The following is a 7,425-nucleotide window of genomic DNA, read 5'->3' as shown; positions in this document are numbered from 1 at the left end:
AAAGGAATTCATATGGTGGGCCCAAGCATGCCAAGTAAACAAAGGCCTCCCATTCTGCAAGCCTCAAGCTACACAAGTCATAACCACAGACGCCTCAGATTACGCCTGGGGGGCGCACATGAAGGACAGGTGCATTCAGGGCAGATGGCACAAAACAGAAAAGCACCTTCACATCAATCAAAAAGAAATGCTGGCAGTAATAAATGCAATTTCAGCGTTCAGAGAATTCCTGCATCCAGGACAGCTGCTCATAAGAACAGACAACACTACAGTAATGTGGTACATAAACAAACAAGGAGGGACTCATTCATACCCCTTGTGCAGATTAACCATGACCCTTTGGAATCTAGCTCTGGAAAGACAAATAGAACTCCAGGCTCAGTACCTACCAGGAATGGAAAACACACTGGCAGACACTCTGAGCAGGCATATGACAGATCCTCACGAATGGAAGCTACATCCACAGGTATTCATGCAGATTGTTCAAGCGTGGGGAAGGCCAGACATAGACCTATTTGCCTCCCACAAAAATCATCAATTAAAAAAGTTTTGCTCAAGGACCTCACACCCAAAGGCTTGGAAAGTGGACGCCCTCTCATTCACATGGACAACTTGGTCAGTTTATGCATTCCCACCACTACCTCTGCTGCCCAAGGTGCTTTTGAAAGCAAGAACAGACAAGCCAAGGATGATACTGATTGCTCCAGATTGGCCGAGACAACATTGGTATCCACTATTGAGGAGCCTAACACACACTCCTCCGTGGCCCCTGCCTGTAACACCTCTACTGCTGACGCAGAACAATTTCAAAACTCTTCATAGTCAGCTGAAAACTCTCAGTCTAGCTGCATGGAAAATTCCTTAACTTCACATCAGGCACTACTCTCCAAAGAAGTGCAGGAAGTCATTTTGGAGGCTAGAAGACCATCTACAAGAAAAGCTTACTCCGCAAAATGGAAGCGGTTTTGCTGTTGGAATGAAGAACGAGGACAGGATCCTAGAAAATTAAACCTGCCTCAGATTTTACAGTACCTAACTGAACTTTTGAGCAAGGGACTTTCCTTTTCCTCAATCAAGATACATGCCTCAGCAATATCTGCAGAATTCAATATGGATCCTCCTTTATTCTCACACCCACTACTACGACAGTTCCTCAGAGGGGCTAAGAACATAAGGCCTCCAAGGAAACAACCAGTACCAGCTTGGGACCTTAACTATGTGCTGGAAAAATTGACATTGCCTCCCTTTGAACCAGCTGCTTCAGCAGAATTACAATATTTGTCCTGGAAAACAGCTTTTCTCCTGGCCATCACTTCAGCTCGTAGGGTATCCGAGTTACAGGCACTCATGGCGGTGCAGCCATTCCTAATATTCCATCAGGACAGGGTTTCCCTGCGTACTAACCCTTCCTTTATGCCTAAAGTAGTATCTAGGGTAGCCCTAAACCAGGCCATACACCTTCCTACCTTCTACTCTAATCCTCAAAACAAAGGGGAGAGGCTGCTTCATTCTTTAGATATCCATAGGCAGCTACGTTACTACTTGGACAGAACCAAGCCATTCAGAAAATCAGATCAACTCCTAGTTTCCTATGCTGTGGGGGGTCAAGGGAAACCTGTAACTAAACAAACCATTTCCAAGTGGATTGGTCACTGCATACGCTTTTGTTATTCCTATCATGGAAAGCTCGTGCCTACTGGTATCAGATCACACTCCACTAGGGCCACAGCCACCTCTACAGCCTTCCTCAGAGGAGTGCCTACTAAAGATATCTTGGAGGCAGCCACTTGGAGTTCTGTACATACCTTCACAAAGCATTACCATCTGCCTTTATACTCCAGAACTAGAGCAGGCTTTGCCACTGCAGTTTTGCAGGGCATTCTAGCTCAACCCAGTTCCGTATAGTACCTACCACCCTATACATAGCTTTGGGATTCTACCCATATGTAATTACTGCAGCTGTAATGCACGATGAACATAGTACAGTTTTGTACCTACCATAAATGTAGATGTTCGAGGGCTATTACAGCTGCAGTACAGGTTTCCCACCCTCCTTCCCCTCTTGGTAAGACCTTGGGGTTTGAATATCTATTCATACCTGCTGGCTGGGTTATCCTACTATGTTTTATTTGCTTACTTTTGTGTATTACACTAATTTATGTATTGCCTTCCTTTTGGGGGCACCTGACATCTGGGGCAAGAAAGACTGAAGAAGATGGCGTCGGCTGTGTCTTTTATACTCTAGCCTTCCTGACGTCAGAAGAGTACGCGACAACAACCGACGCCGGACCAAGACTTTGGAATTCGGCCGACCGAGGGACCGCCTGCCGGCAGAAAACCCATATGTAATTACTGCAGCTGTAATAGCCCTCGAACATCTACATTTATGGTAGGTACAAAACTGTACTTTCTGCAGTATTTAGCTGAGATGTTGCATAAAGGACTTTCCTTCTCCTCAATTAAAATCCATGTTTCAGCTATTTCAGCTCACTACGACATGAATCCACCTTTATTTTCAAATCCTCTTCTAAGGCAGTTCCTCAGAGGGGCAAAAAACATTAGACCACCTAGAAGAGCTCCTACACCAACATGGGACCTCAACTTTGTTCTGGAAAAGCTAACGCTACCTCCCTTTGAACCAGCTTTTTCTGCAGACCTTCAGTTCCTATCTTGGAAGACTGCCCTGCTCCTGGCAATAACTTCTGCTAGGAGAGTCTCAGAATTGCAGGCACTTATGGCTGTGGAACCTTTCCTCATTTTTCATCAAGACAGAGTTTCTCTACGAACTAATCCTTCCTTCATGTCTAAGGTGGTTTCCAGTGTAGCCTTAAATCAAACCATCCACCTACCCACTTTCTTCCCCAATCCACAGAACAAAGGTGAGAGACTCCTGCATTCCTTGGACATTCACAGGCAGCTTCATTACTACTTGGATAAAACTAAGGCTTTCAGAAAAACTGACCAGCTCTTTGTATCCTATGCTACAGCTTCTCAAGGGTGGGCCATATCCAAGCAAACCATTTCTAAATGGATAGGCCATTGCATACGATTCTGTTATACCCATCATGGGAAACCAGTTCCTCCTACCATTAGATCCCACTCTACCAGGGCAACAGCTACCTCTACAGCCTTTCTCAGGGGGGTTCCTACCAAGGAAATTTTAGAAGCTACAACTTGGAGTTCTGTACACACCTTCACCAAACACTATCACTTACCTCTTTACTCTAAGTCCAGGGCAGGCTTCACCACTGCAGTTCTGCAGGGCCTCATTGCCTCCACTAACCCTCTATGATGCCTCCACCCTACCTTAGCTTTGGGACTCGACCCAAGTGTGATGACTGCAGCAGGGTAACACGATGAACATAGTACAGTTTTGTACCTACCATAAATGTAGATGTTCGAGTGTTCACCCTTCTGCAGTCCAGGTTACCCTCCCTCCAACCCCTCTGATCTACTGGCTAAATCTCTGCTATGCCTTACTGATGTATTTGCTTATAGCTGAAGGGATTTTGTGTTTGTACAGCGTTCACACCGTTTGGTACTAATTTGGATCACCTTTTTGGGGGCACCTGACATCTGGGACAAGAAAAACTGACGAAAATGGCGTTGGTTGCAATATATGTACCCCTGGCGCACTGACGTCAGGGATGAGGCAACAGCAACCGACGTCGGACCAAGACTTTGGAAATCCGGCCGACTGCGGGACCGCCTGATGACAGGATAACGCAAGTGTGATGACTGCAGCAGGGTGAACACTCGAACATCTACATTTATGATAGGTACAAAACTATACTTTTCTTGGCAGGAGTTTGTTGTGTTCTGCTTGTATAACTTTGTTTTGTGGAATTAATTTTTAGAAGGGTTTTGTGCTGCATAGATGAATTAAGTGGCAACTTATCTTCTGACCGACCTTCTAGTATTGCTTATTGGTAATCAGACCTCTTCCCCAGCTGCAACGTGGGTACTTAGGCCCTGCTATCCCTTCCTCCCAATGTACCTAAAAGAAAAAAACATTTAAGCACAAGCCCTTGAGCCTTCAGGGCGAGCTCAGTCAATGCCTTAGCCAGTAGTAGGTGATTCCGCAGTGGCCACTATTGATTCCTCAGACCACTTACTGTTTTTCTTGAATCCCTGCGGTGAAGTTTTGCTGGCATCTGTAGACCATGAGTCAGACACATCCAGACTGCTCCAGTGTCCTATGTGGGCGTGGAGGAGACATCCATTTTAGGTGCTGGAGATACCCCATGAGGGGTGACCAGGGAAACAGACCCCTTGCTCGAGATTTTATGCCTTCCCCTTCCCAGTCTTTCTACTGGGACTTTTCTAGAGAAATGAAACAAAGTTAATCATTCAGATGGTAGAGAGATGGTTTCTGTTTATAAAAAATGATCTTACCATAGCCATTAGATTGTTGCAAACTGTCAATACTGGGTGCCAGATGCCTCCTCTCATTTCTTATTCCTCTCCTCCAAAGGATGAGGATATTATTTCAGATGATTTTGACATGAACAGAGACAGGATTGTCACCCGAGAGTTCCATATCACAAGATTCCGACTTTTTAGATAGTGAGCTGGAGTATGTACAAATGTAGTTTTTTTTTTTCCTTTTCTGAGACTCTCTAGACTAAAGGATGTGTTTGCATGGGAACAGGAGGATGTTGCTCCAGAATTGGGCAGGTATTATGTATTGGAGCAAGAAGCCCCCACATACTGCACCCATTCTGCCAGTGTTGGATGATGTTTCTAGTGCTTCCAGCAGTGCTCTTGATTCTTGGCCATCAGTACCAAAAAAGGCAGATAAATTGTATAAAGACTCTCAGCCTAATAGATGTATCTTTTTCTCCTTTTAGATTAGCTACTACTTCTAATATGAACAGGCTCCTTACCACCACAACCCAGTTCCTGGAAATAGTGGGTAAGCTGATAGAGTAGGTAAGATATTCTTTTATTCCTGTACTATAGCATTTAGAATTCTTAACTACTTGGGCTTTATGTGGACATTTATGTTGAAATGTGACAGTAGTTTGAGGGAATTTTCTGTTTCCCAGCCAACTAAAGGTAGGTCTTACTTTAATCAGATTGATGCTAACTCGCCCCAAATTTTTAAATGTGCTTTAAAAGGTGTGCAAGGTTGTGCTGATTATGTTTACCAGGGCTTCTGCTTCAGCCATGCTCTTGAAGAGATTTGTGTGGCACCGAATGAAAAGTTTTCAGAGGTTTTGTAGTCAGAAATGTTGAATTCTGAAAGTGCAGCTGCACTCAGTTCACATAACATGAACCCTGCAGCTCTGTCACACACCCCTTTATCCCAATTTACCTCCTTTCTTATCTCATCTTGTCATCCATTTTACTTACTGCCTGTTATTCATCCTACTTCTCTTTTCTCTGTACGTCTCTCACACTTCTCCTTTCTACTCTGCTTCCCTCTGCATGCCTCACAACTTTTGTCTTCTCCCCATGGTATCCTTTCTTGCATCTGTTCTCACTAGTATCTAATGTCTTCATACTTCTTTATATAATGATATGCTGCTTTCGCTTAACACGAGCCATCTTGGTCATTATGGCTACATCTTGTCCTTAAAGCTCTGCTAGGCATAATCCCATTTTCCATTCGTGTTTTGACATTAAATGATTTGTGAACTAAATGTAGCATATTCTTGCACCTGTAAATATGTAAATAGTTTTTTTAGCATATCCTTATATCTGTAAGTATATTTTGTTAATTTCTTATGTGATCCTGTTCACCGATGCTATGCCTGCAGATGGTCCTTTGATATGATTGTACTACCCTGAGAGACAAATCAATAAATATATAAATCAAATAAATTCCCTTCTGGATAGGGAGGTTGTTTATGGCCTTCAGCCATGCAGGTCCTCAAACAATGGGATGTGCGAGAGGTAAATTAATGCGGGGGGGGGGGGGTTCTAGGATTTTTCAGGTCCCGGGGTTCTTTCCTTCCACATCCTGTGCTCCCTTTAAAAGATGAAACAAATGAGTAGCTTCTTGCAAACAGGCAGTCACCTAAAAAGAGAGAGCAGGAGGGGACTAATAATTCCAAAAAGAGGGGACCTTTTTTCCAAAAAGGTGTAAGGTGCCCTCCTCAGAATGACTATGCTAAAAACCAGGTCAACCTCCCTTTTCATCCTCCTTCTTCAGCATCTCTTCCTCTTTAACAAAATCTGACTCTGGATGCTCCCTTTTTGGCAACAGATTGTTCCAAAAAATGTTTTTTTAAGATAATTCGGGGGGGGGGGGACATGGCTGGCAATAGATATAGCATATTGATGCAGATCAAATATGAAAGGGCTTTTATTCCAGAATGTTTCTGGTTTCAAAGGAGGAGGACAGTTTTGGATCTTTCTACAGTAAGTCTTTTTGCAAAGATTCCAAAGTTAAAAATGTAGACCCAACAATGTTATCTCTGATACCATCACATTCCAGCAGCTAGCAACTTCAAGAGATTTCTAAAATTTTTGTGTGTCTGGGCCACATTATCAAATGTTCTTCGTGTTTCACTGTTGCAGTCATTACATTTGGGTAATCTGCTGGCAGGTTGCCGTCAGTTGGCCTGAATTCCAAAGTCTTGGGTCCTGCATCAGTTTCTGTCTACTCTTCCATGATGTCAGGTCGTCAGGGGTATATAACATGCAGCTGATGCCATTTTCTTTAGTCTTTCTTGCCGCACGGTGCCCGAAGCAGAAGCATTTCGCAAGTGCCAGTCGGCCGACTCCTGAAATATTCGAGTTTGAGTTTCAGAGCCGAAGTCTTCACTAAAGCTAAGTACCCCATTGGGGAAACTTTTTTCTTGCTCCATACCGATGTCAGAAAAAGTTAATAATTGTATTACTTGTGGGAAGCAAATACCTCATAAGGATTTTCATTTATACTGTATTCCTTGCCTAGGCCCTGATCACAACGTGCCTGGCTGTCACTTTTGTGCTAGATTTAACCAACGCACTATTAAGTGTCGGAAAATTTTTGCCTCAAAGTATTTTGGAAACAGATTTAACTACATAGAAATGTCGTTGGATAGCAATCCGACTACCGGAGTACATAAAAAATGCAAAGAAAAGGACAGAGAGACAGTTGAGGTCCAAAACCGATGATGAAGCTTCTCCTAAGCCAGACGGTACTCAGTGAGGTGCTTTTGCAGCCCCTGATACCCGCTACTTTCGAGTCGCAGGCCCCTACCGACACCCATGTGGAGTCCAGCATGCCGCGAGATACTCAAAGTATTGGATCCACGGATGTATCTCCCTCGGATGGGTCTGGAGCCGCTGAGCAGGCACCGGCTTCTGAGGGTGTATTCAGGCCTCAACATTTGTATATCAAACTGACGACAGCTGCAAAACCAAAGACAAAAGCAACTTCTAAAACTAAAAAAACAGATGCATGAGCCACATGCACAGGCCTCTATGCCTAAA

The sequence above is a fragment of the Protopterus annectens genome, chromosome 3.part1 (genome assembly GCF_019279795.1).
Source record: "Protopterus annectens isolate FY-2018-M chromosome 3.part1, PAN1.0, whole genome shotgun sequence".
NCBI classification, from domain to species: Eukaryota; Metazoa; Chordata; order Ceratodontiformes; family Protopteridae; genus Protopterus; species Protopterus annectens.
This window is presented reverse-complemented; position numbering follows the sequence as displayed.